Below are 14113 nucleotides of genomic sequence, written 5' to 3' on the forward strand. Positions count from 1 at the left end.
AGGCTCCGGTTGTTGAGGAACATGTATGTTCATTCTCACTATTGAATTGGATGGCTGAAATGTTTTCAGATTAGAACAATGACTTCCTCTTGGAGGCTGTTGCTACATACTGTGCTTATACGCTGTTGGATTAAGACTCTTTGATTTTTCTACCTATTCTTTATTATTTAGTTACTGTTTTCTATCAAACAGCGAATAATTGTTTTTGCAAATTTGAACTTGACTCTGCTTTTCAGGCTTGGACTCTGCGTTCCTAATTCGCCCACGTTTATATCACATGCTTCGATCGAGGGAGGGTGTTGTGGGCTCAGCCTTGCACTCACACCGTGTTAAGTTAGCATTGGTTTATTAGAAGCTTAAACACCATTTTTGCTTTCCTGCTCTGCTTTGCACACGACACGCACTTGTAATATTGTTTAGAGAAGGCTGAGTATTTTGCTTCACATGAGAATAATTTGTTATGCTACATTTCTAGACTGCCTCGCTACTTTAGTGTGTATAGTGAGAGCATGGAGCATCAAGGTTATCTTGGATACTGTGTCTGTTATTCGGAATGATCCTCGCACGTTCGACCCATAACACATATGCAGCTTTGGCCACCTCTGATACTGGCGCGTTTAATAATGTATTGTGGAGGCATAATTATACACAGTTGGAAAACATTCGTATCCTGACAGTTTGTGCAGAACACAATGTGATCCACTACTGTTGAGTACCAGAGGTATGGGTCCGCCCATGCAATCCTATGGGACCTTCTGTAGTTATAAACTAACCTGGTAGGTAGGGAGGGTGAAATTTAGGTATATTTTAAATCTGTTTCCCTTTAGCATTATAGGATGCTTTCTCCCTTTGTATTTTATGGAATAGTAACAATGCTGACAACCTTGTTTCTGATAATATGTTTGGTTGTATTATCTAAGGTAGTGTGCATGAGATTACGGCGTTAGAAATAAACATTTCAAACTTGCAAGTGTCTTTATTTACTCCTTGTTTTGGACTGGTGTAGGACTATAACGAAAGAGTGCTCTTTTTATCCACCTTACTTGAGGTAATCTAAGTCGCATGTTCTGGGTTGACTAGTCATTGGTGTTTTTGCTATAGGACGAAGAACCAATGAGTCACTGATTGCTAGTCTGGTAGGGGGTTTGGGTACTAAGGTGGGTTTTGGTACACCGTAATTCACTGAGGTCCTAAGTCTTTATGCACAGTTCTGTGTAGCAGCAGAATTCCTGCAACAGTAGTTACAACAAAAAGGCTTGATACAGACCCTTGAGTTCGAAATAGAATATGAAATTGAAGAATAATTGATAACCCCAGCCAAGAAAGGGAGCAAGTGTGTAAATTTACAGTGCCTTCGGCCGGGGTAGTTGTTACAATAAAAAGGCTCGATAAAGGCCTGCACTTTGAATAGGAATATGAAATAGAAGAATAGTTGATAATCACAGCTAAGGAATGCAGCAAGTAGTTGTGTGTATGTGTGGATGATGTGTTGATTAAGTGAAAGATGAAAAAGATGAAAAATAAGAAAGGCTGGAGACATGCAAACTACCCACTGCCTTGTCAGTGAAGTGGATCTTTTGGATTTCTAGCTCATTAAACAGATAGAGTGTTGGATTCCGCAGTGGGAGCAAGAGAAACGAGTACCACATCTAAGGAAGCAAGATAGTGCAAAAAGTACACACAATGTGCGGTAGAAAGACGCAAGAAAGGACGGAAGTGTGCCAATTACCCACTGCTATTCACGGGTAGTAGTTATCAAGAAGGCTGAAGAAAGGGCCTGCACTTTGAAATTGATTTAAAGAAGAATAATTGATAAGCCCAGGCAAGAAAGGCAGGATGTAGGTGTGTGTATTTGTGGATGATGTGTTGATTGAGCAGAAGATGAATAAGGTGAAAAATAAGAGAGGCTGCAGAAATGCAAACTTTCCATTTCTTTGTAAGGGAAGTGGGTGTTTAGTTTTCCAGTGCATTTACGAGAGGGACCTCCTAGTCACTATCCTGGGCACAGCACTGGTTTTCCTATTTTGATTTCTCTCTCTTCTTCTTTTAAATCCGCGGGGGATTGAAGACACTGTTGTAAGATTAAATACTTCACTTTTTTTAAGCACTAGTCTTTGTACTTATATCAGTATATGAGGCACTACACATAAACACAATGAGGGTTTGCTTTGGACAGTGGTGGTACAATCAGATCTTGAAGTATAAGCCATGGACAAGTGTACACCCACATGTGTTTACACATTTTCCGACTGCTAATAATTTTTTATAATAATATAATTAATTTTTCTTATATAACTTTTGGGGAGATCCCTCTGCATCTAGAGTGCTGAAAAATGTTAACTCTACAGTATCTCCTAGTACGGTACTATACCGAATGAAATGCGGATGTTGATTCACTATAAGATGTTAAACATGCAGAATAGATCAAGAGTGACATGGGTTTATTTACCCGGGGCGCCGTAAGTATTTAATGGAGTCGGAACACGTTTTGAAACAGACAGACTGTTATGAGAACTAGAATGTTTACTGAGTACTGTTTGCAACATGTCTCTCAATATATGCAAGTCGAAGGACTTTTATGTCTTCTAACAGAGCAAAATATATGAGTAGATATGTTAAGATGTATTGATATGCTGCTTTACATTCTCTTACTTACCAGTACGAAATGGCAGACCTAATAACACACGAGACCATGTGACTTTAACATACAACCATGCCTTTGTTTATGTTGTTTGTTCCTTTTAAATATGCGGAAATGTTGAAGCATTTTGTGTGAACAAGACACCGCTTTGTGTTGAAACGCGTAGCGTAATTTGGGAATAAATACTTTTTTCTTCAAAACCTGCCTCTGAGTGCGTAATAGCTGGATTAAGCAACTTGGAAATCGTGAATACTAACGGCATTGGGTTCGCCGTAGGAATATGCCACCTGACTATGGGAGGAATGATCTCGGAAGGACCCTATCTACTTTGGATACTTTATGGAGGGATCAAGTGCTGGCCACCGGAGCAACATTCGGAACGTGTAAACAAACCGGATCGTGGAACCGCTGAACCTACTCTGTAAGCCCATCTTTCATTTCTCGGATGTTCTCCTGAACAGGATCACTGGTGCAGGAATGCGCAAGTGTACCTGGAATAGACGGCGCTGATTTTTGGGAATTGGGTGAGGCTGAGGGGAAGGCGTAGAGCAGGACAGGTAGCATATTGGACATCTGACTAGATATACCATCTTCATTGTAGCTACTAGTAATTCCTGCTTGCACAAGATTTCCGGAAAACTCGAGTGGCATCAGGACCTGCCCAGGAGGGTGGGGAGGCAGGATTGATAAAGTAAAAATACATCTAATAAAACGGTAATTGTTACCGTTATTATTCCCAGAGACTTTGGTATAAACAGTGATCCATTACAGTGGTAATTGCAGGAGATTTATCGAACATAGTGGTGAATATGGAGGATGAAGAGGAAAGGAGAAGGGAAGCAGCTACCCTATTTGCAAGAGCACTTGGAAAAGGCAGTACACAAGCTGCAGCTGTGGACAAAGCAGAAACAAGTCCATTGAGTACGAAACTTAGCAAATATGAAAAACTGAAAAAGCAGGAAAGTTCCCGGTGGTGAGAAGCGACATCTTTGCAGGATTATGTAGAAAAGGAAATGGTACCTCGGGGCTTAAGAATATATATTACCCCTTCCCATGAATGACCTAATCCAAAGATGCTAGAAGACTGGGCCAGTAATTCGGCGGCTAGCTCCAAAAACATGTTATGCATCCTAATCAAATACGCATGGGAGGAGACAGAAGAGATCCTTAAACAACTAAAGGACTTGGAGGAAGACTTTCTAAATAGCCCGGAACAAGAGACCATTACCACATTCAAAGACGAACTGAAGTCAAGACTTAAAAAATTTGAGGAGGATATCAAGTATTGAAAACAGAGGAAATTACATAGAGATTGCGGGGACTACGAGAGTGGGCACATTCTCACTTACAGCCCAAAATATGATTATCTTTATAATCAGCAGGCAGCAGAAAGTAAGACCCCGGAAGTAATTACCACTGGATTACCTCCAGTGACCCTACTGGTCACAAGCGATTCAGACACAGATGCCTCCAGACAAACAGCCAGTACTTCATCAGATGTCGAAACAACCAAAATAACCAAAAAACAGGCGTCTTTTTCAGACGAATTTCGGGTGTTAAGAACCCGACGGAAGAAAGAAGCGGAACAGACTCAACCTTCTTCATTTCAAAAGAAAGTAACGAGAGGCCGACCAAGGGGAAGAGCAAGAGGCAAGGTAGATCACGCCAGAGAAGACTCAAGTTCAAGCAGAGGAGAAGAAAAGAACAAAAAACCAGTGGGAAACAAAAGAAGTGGTTACCAGAAAAGGAAGTAATCATGGATGCACAAATGGTAAATAAGACTATCATTAACCTTTCTTCAAGAACTTTGACATTTAAAGAGAAACAAACTCTATGTCTAGGTTTGACTTTTTGCCCCACAGAATTATTCGATTATGCTGATACAAGGGTAGATATTTTCAAATGTATCCGTAAGCTTAAACTTTCGAAATGGAATACCCTTGGTAATAGTAGGACTTACAATCAATCGAGTGAAAACAATGAGTTAAGTGAATCACCTGAAATAAGGGTAGAAAATGTTAGTATGTTACAAACGGTGTACTCACTAGGTGGCATTGCATCTACAGGGGAAAATGAAACCCAATGTTTTGTGATTAATGAGACTAAAACTGATAAAGCTGCTAATACGGCATTCAAACCTAAATCTGTCTTTTGTCCAATTATGCAGCATGACTCCATTGACACTTTTCAGGAGGTGGTAACTAAAGAACTGATTAAACTTAAACATACAGGTCACAATCTGCCAAAAAGGAAATTTAACTTATCTCAAGAACAAAGAGAATTTATCTTTTAATTGGCAGCAGATAGTAATGTCATTTTGAGACCCTCAGACAAGGGGGGGTAACATTGTCTTGTGGGGGAGAGATATGTATGTTTAGGAAGCCTTGAGACAATTGGATGAAAGTGCCTTTTATTGTAGAAGTAACATCAATACCTACAATGAAAGTATTATAGAAACCTGGGAAATACTTACTGAATGGCAGAATGAAGGTCTAGTAACATGGCATGAATTTAGATTTTTGAAAAACCAGTACCCCAAACCACCTATTTTCTATCTTCTGCCGAAGGTCCACAAGGACCCTCGTGTACCTCCGGGTAGACCGATAGTATCCTCTATTGGAAGTGTCAATGAAAACTTATCGAAATACATCAATCACTTCCTTAGAGAATATGTTTGCCTGCTGCCTTCGTATACCAAAGACACCACAGACTTGCTCAATAAAATAAGTACTATACAATGGACAGAGGGCTCTCTGCTCATTACCATGGACGTAAGTGCACTTTATACCATCATTGAACACGTCCAAGGGATGGAAGCCAGCTATCACTATTTAAAAAACAGAAACATATGTTACCTTGACCATACAAGCATGCTCATGGAAATGATGAAAATATGCCTGAGGAATAACTTTTTTATGTTTGATGGGGACATATTCAAACAAGTTCGGGGCGTGGCTATGGGTTCTGCCTTTGCTCCTAGTTTTTCCAACCTCTTCTTAGGGAAGTGGAAGGAGCAAATAAGGAGCGACAATAATCTGAAGGAAGATTTTGCAAAAGTAGGTACCTGGATTAGATATATAGACGATCTGTTTATTGCATGGCATGGAACCCACATTGAAGCTGAGAATTTTATCCAGAAACTTAATATCAATCGATATAATATACATCTCAGTCATAAAATCAGTAGTGAAAGTGTGGAATTCCTAGACACTGAAATAAACATTGCCCAGGGGACTTTGGTCTCAAATCTACATAGAAAGGAGACGGCTGGCAATAGCCTACTGCATGCCCTCAGTGCCCATCCTGAACCTCTTAAATGGAGCATTCCATTTGGTGAACTTTTAAGGGCAAGGAGAAATTGCAGTAACTTGGTGGGCTTTATTTCAGAACAAACTAATATGCTATCTAGATTCCGAGAGAGAGGATAGCCGGAATGGGTTCTGAAAAAGGCAGTCTCTAAAGTTTCGGAAATTGAAAGAGCAGACACCCTCAAACCCAAAGTAAAAAACAGTGGAGGGGAGGAGGAAACTAGTACCAGGATAATAACCACATTTCATCAGGGTTCTGATAAAATTCGCAAAATACTGGCAGACAGTTGGCCCATCCTCAAATCAGACAACATCATAGGCCCCAAAATTGGGGAAAGACCACGCATTACATATAGGAGAGGGCGGAACCTGCGTGATATCCTGGTTAAAGGTGATATCACGGACAATAAGAAACAACATATACATGGTCTGAAAGGGTTCTACCCCTGCGGACATTGTCAAGCCTGTAAAGCAAGCTTTATGGTCAAACAAGTGGATATCCCAGGAAATCCCAAACCTAGAGAGATCAAACAGTTTCTTACATGCAACTCTACATACGTTGTGTATGTCTTGGAATGTCCATGTCGCAAGAAATATGTGGGAAGTACAATCTTTATGGCAAAGAAAAGGGTACAAGAACATCTTAGAGCTATTACCCACATAGATGCCCGATATCCCATTGCGAGACATTTCCAAGAGTGCCACCAATCTAACAATTCCCTGTTGAGATTTGTTGCAGTAGAACAAGTAAACATCGGTTAAAGGAGGGGGTAATCGATTACTGGCACAAAGGAAACGGGAGTCTAGGTGGATTTTGGACCTCGAGACAAGATTTCCGGGAGGCCATAACCTTGACGAGGAATTGGCAACCCACTTACATGAGTAAATCAGGAGGGGGAAAGGGTGGACCTCTCTTGGATAATGTAACATATAAATGTGTACACAAAAAATGTGTAGAAAAATGTATAAAATGTTAGAATGAGTGATCAATATGGTGATATATCCTGCATTTCTACTGTATAAAATGTGATCATTGTATATTTTAGTGCAACAAGATTTTAACATTTATCATTATTGTGTTTTTAGGACACGAGAGGGACCTCCTAGTCACTATCCTGGGCACAGCACTGGTTTTCTTATTTTGATTTCTCTCTCTTCTTCTTTTAAATCCGCGGGGGATTGAAGACACTGTTGTAAGATTAAATACTTCACTTTTTTAAGCACTAGTCTTCGTACTTATACCGGCATATGAGGCACTACACATAAACACAATGAGGGTTTGCTTTGGACAGTGGTGGTACAATCAGATCTTGAAGTATAAGCCATGGACAAGTGTATACCCACATGTGTTTACACATTTTCCGACTGCTAATAATTTTTTATAATAATATAATTAATTTTTCTTTTATAACTTTTGGGGAGACCCCTCTGCATCTAGAGTGCGGAAAAATGTTAACTCTACAGTATCTCCTAGTACTGTACTATACAGAATGAAATGTGGACGTTGATTCACTATAAGATGCTAAGCATGCAGAATAGATCAAGAGTGACATGGGTTTATTTACCCGGGGCGCCGTAAGTAATTAATCGAGTCGGAACACGTTTTGAAACGACAGACTGTTATGAGAACTAGAATGTTTACTGAGTACTGTTTGTAACATGTCTCTCAATATATGCAGGTCGAAGGACTTTTATGTCTTCTAACAGAGCAAAATTATATGAGTAGATATGTTAAGATGTATTGATATGCTGCTTTACAGTCTCTTACTTACCACTACGAAATGGCGAACCTAATAGCACACGAGACCATGTGACTTTAACATACAACCATGCCTTTGTTTAAGTTGTTTGTTCCTTTTAAATATGCCCGAAATGTCGAAGCATTTCGTGTGAACAAGACACAGCATTGTGTTGAAACGCGTAGCGTAATTTGGGAATAAATACTTTTTTCTTCAAAACCTGCCTCTGAGTGCGTAATAGCTGGATTAAGCAACTTGGAAATCGTGAATACTCACGGTATTGGGTTCGCCGTAGGAATACGCCACCTGACTATGGGAGGAATGATCTCGGAAGGACCCTAATTGCTTTGGATATATATATATATATATTACATCATTCATGACATGGTCAGTGACATCACTGATGACATCACTGATGACATCTCAAATGACATCACTGATGACATCACTGATGACATCTCAAATGACATCACTGATGACATCACTGATGACATCATCCAGTGACTGTGTTTTTCTGTAAAGTTAAAATATGTCTTACATATTGAAGAATGAGTGGATGTATAAGTGTCTGGATGAAGGATTTAGTAGGGGCATGACTGACTGTATGAGTGAGTGATTAAATGTGTCTCACTGAGTGCATGGGTTAGTGACTAAACTGTCTTAATTTGTGCATCATTATGTCTGTTGTTCTGTAAACTGCTGCATGTGTTGATCAGTAGCTATATGAGTAACTATATGGGTTATTGATTGGTTGCCCAAGCATTTGTATGGGAGACTGAGTGTGTGTGTGGGTGGCTGGGAGGTGTATGACTCTGTGCATAGATGTGTGAGCAGTTGATTCACTAGATGTATGGGTTCAAAAGTGCATGTGGAAACAGCTGTATGGGCGGTTGACTGTGTGCATGAGTGTATTGGTGAGTGAATGGATATCTCAGTGCTACATGTCAAAGTAAGTACATATGTAAAATACAGTACATGTGAGAGTTGACATATATAAATAACTGTGCATAAGAGCCAGTGAATGTGTGAGTGGCTGTATGGATCATTGTGAACTCGTATCCAGGATTGTATAAGTGAGTAAATATGTTTTAGTATATGTTTGAATAAGTAAGGTGTGTATAACTGTATAGTTGAGGAAATGGAGGTGTGATTGATTCTTTGCATGACTGACTAGGTGTGTGAGTAACTCCATGGATGAGTGACAGTCTGTGAGTGTATGTTTATACTGAGTGTATCTAAGGTTATATAAGAGTCTGAAGAGGTTCATCATAATATCACATGAATGATGTCATCAGTGATGTGATCAGTAATGTCAAATAAGATGTCATCAGTGATGTCATCAGTGAGGTCATTTGAGATGTCATCAGTGATGTCATCAGTGATGTCGTCAGTGATGTCATTTGAGATGACATCAGTGATGTCATCAGTGATGTCATTTGAGATGTCATCAGTGATGTCATCAGTGATGTCATTTGAGATGTCATCAGTGATGTCATCAGTGATGTTATTTGAGATGTCATCAGTGATGTCATCAGTGATGTCACTGACCATGTCATGAATGATGTAATATGTGACATGATCAGCAGTGGATTGCGGGTGCGCGATATATAGTTAGTACAACTAACTATATATGGAATTTCAATGGTTTTGTGTGAGTAAAATAAGGTTTTTTAAATGCTAATTCCTAACTATATATGGTCTATAACCTATGGTTTTTGCAGTGAATTTTCAAGGTTTTGTAAATGCTAATTCCTACCTATATATGGTCTATAACCTATGGTTTTTTCAGTGAATTTCATTGGTTTTGTAAAAGCTAATATCTGTAGCTGTAAAATGTATTCTTCTTTAAATCCAAAAATGTATTTTATATGTTTATTAATAATTTTTTTTTAAATATTTTTTTTTCTTCGCTCCCGGTTTGCGAACCGGGAAGCTTCCCGTTAGCTCAATTTGATGCCGCGACCCGGTCCGCGAACCGGTAAACGTTCCGTTTGCGCAACTGCCGCGTAGAAATCAACATCGTGACGCGTCGCGAAAGCGCGACGTATCACGTTGTCGCGTAATGCGTCTTATGACGCGCCGCGTTAGCGCACCCGGAAGTGCTCCGGTACGCGAACTGAGACGCGAAGCGCAGCTCCCCGGAAGCGATCCGGGGCGCGTCGCGAAAGCGCGACGTATCGCGTTGCCGCGTAATGCGTCTTATGACGCGCCGCGTTAGCGCACCCGGAAGTGCTCCGGAGCGCGAACCGAGGCGCGAAGCGCAGCAACCCGGAAGCGATCCGGGGCGCGTTCCGCAGCGCGTAACATAAGCGTAACAGGTCATGTGACTTGTTAATAAAACTTTTCATTGGTTCATTTCACTTTTGGTTTCATAATGATGTAAGGCTAGGTCAGGTGACCTAAAAATAACACTTTTCATTGGTTTAGAACTATTGTTTTTCCCAAATGATGAAAACCCCTCCTTCTTTTCTCACTCTGACTTTCATCTTTGTGAGAGGAAGGCCTTTTTTGATATTTGAGCAATGGCTTCATTAGTAGCTTCAGCTGGTGGACCCCCACCACCACCACCACCTCCTCATGGGAAGAGAGGACCACCTCCCCAGTTCATCAGCAACACAGAGGAGGAAGAGGATGATCAAGAGGAAGAGGAGACAGAAGAACCACAGTTTTTACAAGAGGTGCCCCGGGTTTCTCATCGGAAAACCAGTTTTATTTGGCAGTTTTTTTCACTCCCTGAAGGGGAGAAGAAAGTTAATGCAAGATATGTCACCTGCCTCATATGTAAGGAGCAGTTATCTAGAGGCACCTTAAAAAAATATAGCTTCGGTAACTACACCATGCATCGTCACATGAGCAGGTGGCATCCATTGAACTACAGCCGGGCAGAGATGCGTGACCTGCAGGACAACCCAACAACTCCTGTGGCCAGGTCATCATCACAGATATCTTTGACAGGAGCAGAGGCACGGGAAACCGTGCCAAACATTCAGAAGAACTTTGTTCATATGAAGTTTACCTGCTTGTATTGTGGTGCATTGCTGTCATGTGGCAACATGAGCATTACCTTAATCAACCAAGCTTATGAAAATCACAATTGCCCTAAACGCCCCAGACAGTAATTTTTTTTTTTGCTCCTGTTGAGCCCTTTCCAATGCCTGTTTTTTGTTGTTTCCCCTCCATCAAAAACAAAAAAAAACATAAAACTGTTCAAAAAATACAAAAAAAACAAAAAATGTTCAGAAAAAAAAAATATATAAAACAACAAAAACATTTAAAAAAAGTTATTTTCAGAACTACCTCCCCTTTCAAAAAAAATTGCTAGAATGTTTAGCACTCTGGCAAGCTCTATTTCTTTTGGTTCGCTTCCCCGTTCGCTTCCCGGTTCGCGAACCGGGAGCGAACCAAAAAAAAAAAAAAAAGAAGAGTAAGTATAAGGGAAGTAAACAGAGAGTAATGTTAAAAGAAAGACAGCTATAGGGAGTAAACCAGAGATACTGTGTAATAGATCTATTTACCGAAGAAAAGATGGAAGAGGGTATAATTGTGAAAAACAAAATAGATAAGGAAGTGAAAGAAAAAAAAGAGAATAGAACAATAACAAAGAAGAGTTTCTTGGAGAATGTGAGTGAATGTTCAAAATAAGATTAAAACATGTGGAATAACAGAGAGAAAAAACAGAAAACAGAAAAGAAAAAATAACAGAAAAAGATTAATTGAAACAGCAAAGAAATGTAAATAACATAGAGCCATATCATCAACATAGGCAATAAAAGTTTTGCAGCTTTTATCGGCAGAAATGTGTCGCTAAAGCCGCTTTTGCGGCAGAAAACTGCTGCTAAAACCACTTTTGCAGCAGTTTTCTGACAATAAAAACAGCAATAATTTTATTGGCTGTGTTCATAATATGCCCCTTAGTGTGCTTCAACTACACAGAGAAAGCATTATGAACAAGTAGTGAAAGAGTGATCAGTCAAAGACACTAAGAGTAATAGAGACGGAGTGAGTGAACATGAGTGAGGAACTATGAGAAGAGAGGGACTGAGAAAAAGAGTGGAAGGAGTTGAGTAAGTAGGTAATAGAGAATGAATGAGGAAAGTAGCAAAGGCAGGAAACTGAGGGTTAAAGAAATGAAGCTGTGGAACTACTAGTAGGTGAATGTGATAGAAATGTAACGAAAAGAGTACAAAACATTTACCTTATAATTGTCGTTAACTTACTCACTTTTTGTTTTTATACTTTCAATCTGTGAAAGAGAGAACAAACATTTGAAAAATATTAAAACATGTATTTAAAAATTAGAAAAGACAAGGGAAAAGATTGAAGGACAAACAGTTTTTCAACAACTTTGACACTTACAGAAGCTTCTGCTTCTCCAGGCCCCCTACACAGTCCTAAAGATATACATTTTAAACTAACAGTATCTTGATGCAGATGAAGTGAGGCCTATCTTAAAACATGGTACATCTTTTGCACTGCTGTTGTCTCACAAAAGTGTCGCAAGACACTAACATTTTAAATGATTGCTTCAGGATGCCAATAAGATGTGTCCTATCCAGAGGTTTGTTTGAGGTGAGGCCTACTCAGGTTTCCAAATGAAATTTCGAGTTGTTGAAGAGAACAGAGAACATAATACATGTGAAGGCCTACCAATGAAGTAAGTCATGTCCACCTCACTCTTGAACAAAGGCCAGACCTCTTCTGTGTCCGTCGACAGACCTAAACTTCATCTGCACAATGTCATTCGTAAACTTAGGAAACACAGGTGATGTAATTGAAAAATGTGGAGTTTCTTTTCCTCATTTCACAATCACATCACCTGTGTTGCCTTTGGTTAGGTATCTCATAGTGCAGATGGAGTCTAGCATATCAAAGAGTACATAGAAGTTGAGCAGTATATACAACAATTTTGACATTTACAGAAGACTTAGCTTCTTATCTTGTTGGAGATGAAGTCAGGCCTGTCTTGCAACATGGTGCATCTTTTGCATCACTGCTGCATCGGTTTCATGTGGCACGGGTTTTTTACAGCATGACACATCTGCCTAGATGCATCAATTTGTAATTTTGTCGCCTCATAGCAAATCTTTTGCACCGCCGCTGCATCACAAAAGTGACGCACAGTGGCGCAAAAGAGGCATACACCTATCATAAATCTGTCCCTAACATTTGAAATGATTGATTCAGGATGACGATAAGGTGTGGCCTCTCCAGAGGTTTGTTTAAGGTGAGGCCTACTCAGGATTTAATATCAAATTTATGCTTGTTGAAGAATACAGAGGAGATAATACATGTGAAGGCCTACCAATGAAGTGAGACACGTCCACTTCACTCTTGAACAAAGGCCAGACCTCTTCTGTGTCCGTGGACAGACCTAAACTTCATCTGCACAATGTCATTCGTAAACTTAGAAAACACAGATGATGTAATTGAAAAATGTGGAGTTTCTTTTCCTCATTTCACAATCACATCACCTGTGTTGCCTTTGCTTAGGTATCTCATAGTGCAGATGTAGTCCAGCATATGAAACAGTACCCAGAAGTGCAGCACTGCATGCAACAACTTTGACACTTACAAAAGCTTCAGCTTCTGCATGCCCCCTACACAGTGCTAATTATATACATTTTAAACTGATGGTATCTTGCTGGAGATGAACTGAAACCTATCTTGCAACATGGTGCATCTTTTACACAAAAGTGACCCACAACGGATCAAAAGAGGCGAACGGCCATCATAAATCTGACCCTAACATTTTAAATGATTGTTTCAAGATACCGATAAGGTGTAACCTATCCACAGATTTGTTTCAGGTAAGTCCTACTCAGGGTTGCAGATGAAATTTAGGTTTGTTGAAGAATACAGAGGAGATAATACATGTGGAGGCCTACCAACGAAGTGAGTCATGTCCACTGCACTCTTGAACAAATGTCAGATCTCCTCTGTCTCCTGGAACAGGCCTAAACCTCATCTACCCAATGTGATGTGTAATGTTTGGAAACACAGGTAATATAATTGAAAAACGTGCAATTTTTTTTGCTCATTCCACAATCATATCACCTGTGTTTCCTTTGCTTAAGTATCTCATTGTGGGAATGTAGTCTATCATATGAAAGACTACGTAGAATGTGAGCACTGTATGCAACAACTTTGACACTTACAGAAGCCTCTCCTTCTCCATGCCTCCTACACAGTTCTAAATGTACATCATAAATGCAAACAGTACAGAATTAATTATACATGTTAAATGGTTTATTTTTGCTGTTCTCAGAATGTATCAAATTTCACTAAAAACAGTGACTTGAAGGTATTCATCATATAACAGCGGGGGAAAAAAAACCACAATCAAAATGATTGTGTTTAAAAAACCCATACAACATAACAAATCAGAATTCAGAACTCCTTAAAGTTAACTTACTTTCCATGACGTC

Source organism: Lissotriton helveticus, chromosome 7 (genome assembly GCF_964261635.1).
Source record: "Lissotriton helveticus chromosome 7, aLisHel1.1, whole genome shotgun sequence".
NCBI lineage: Eukaryota > Metazoa > Chordata > Amphibia > Caudata > Salamandridae > Lissotriton > Lissotriton helveticus.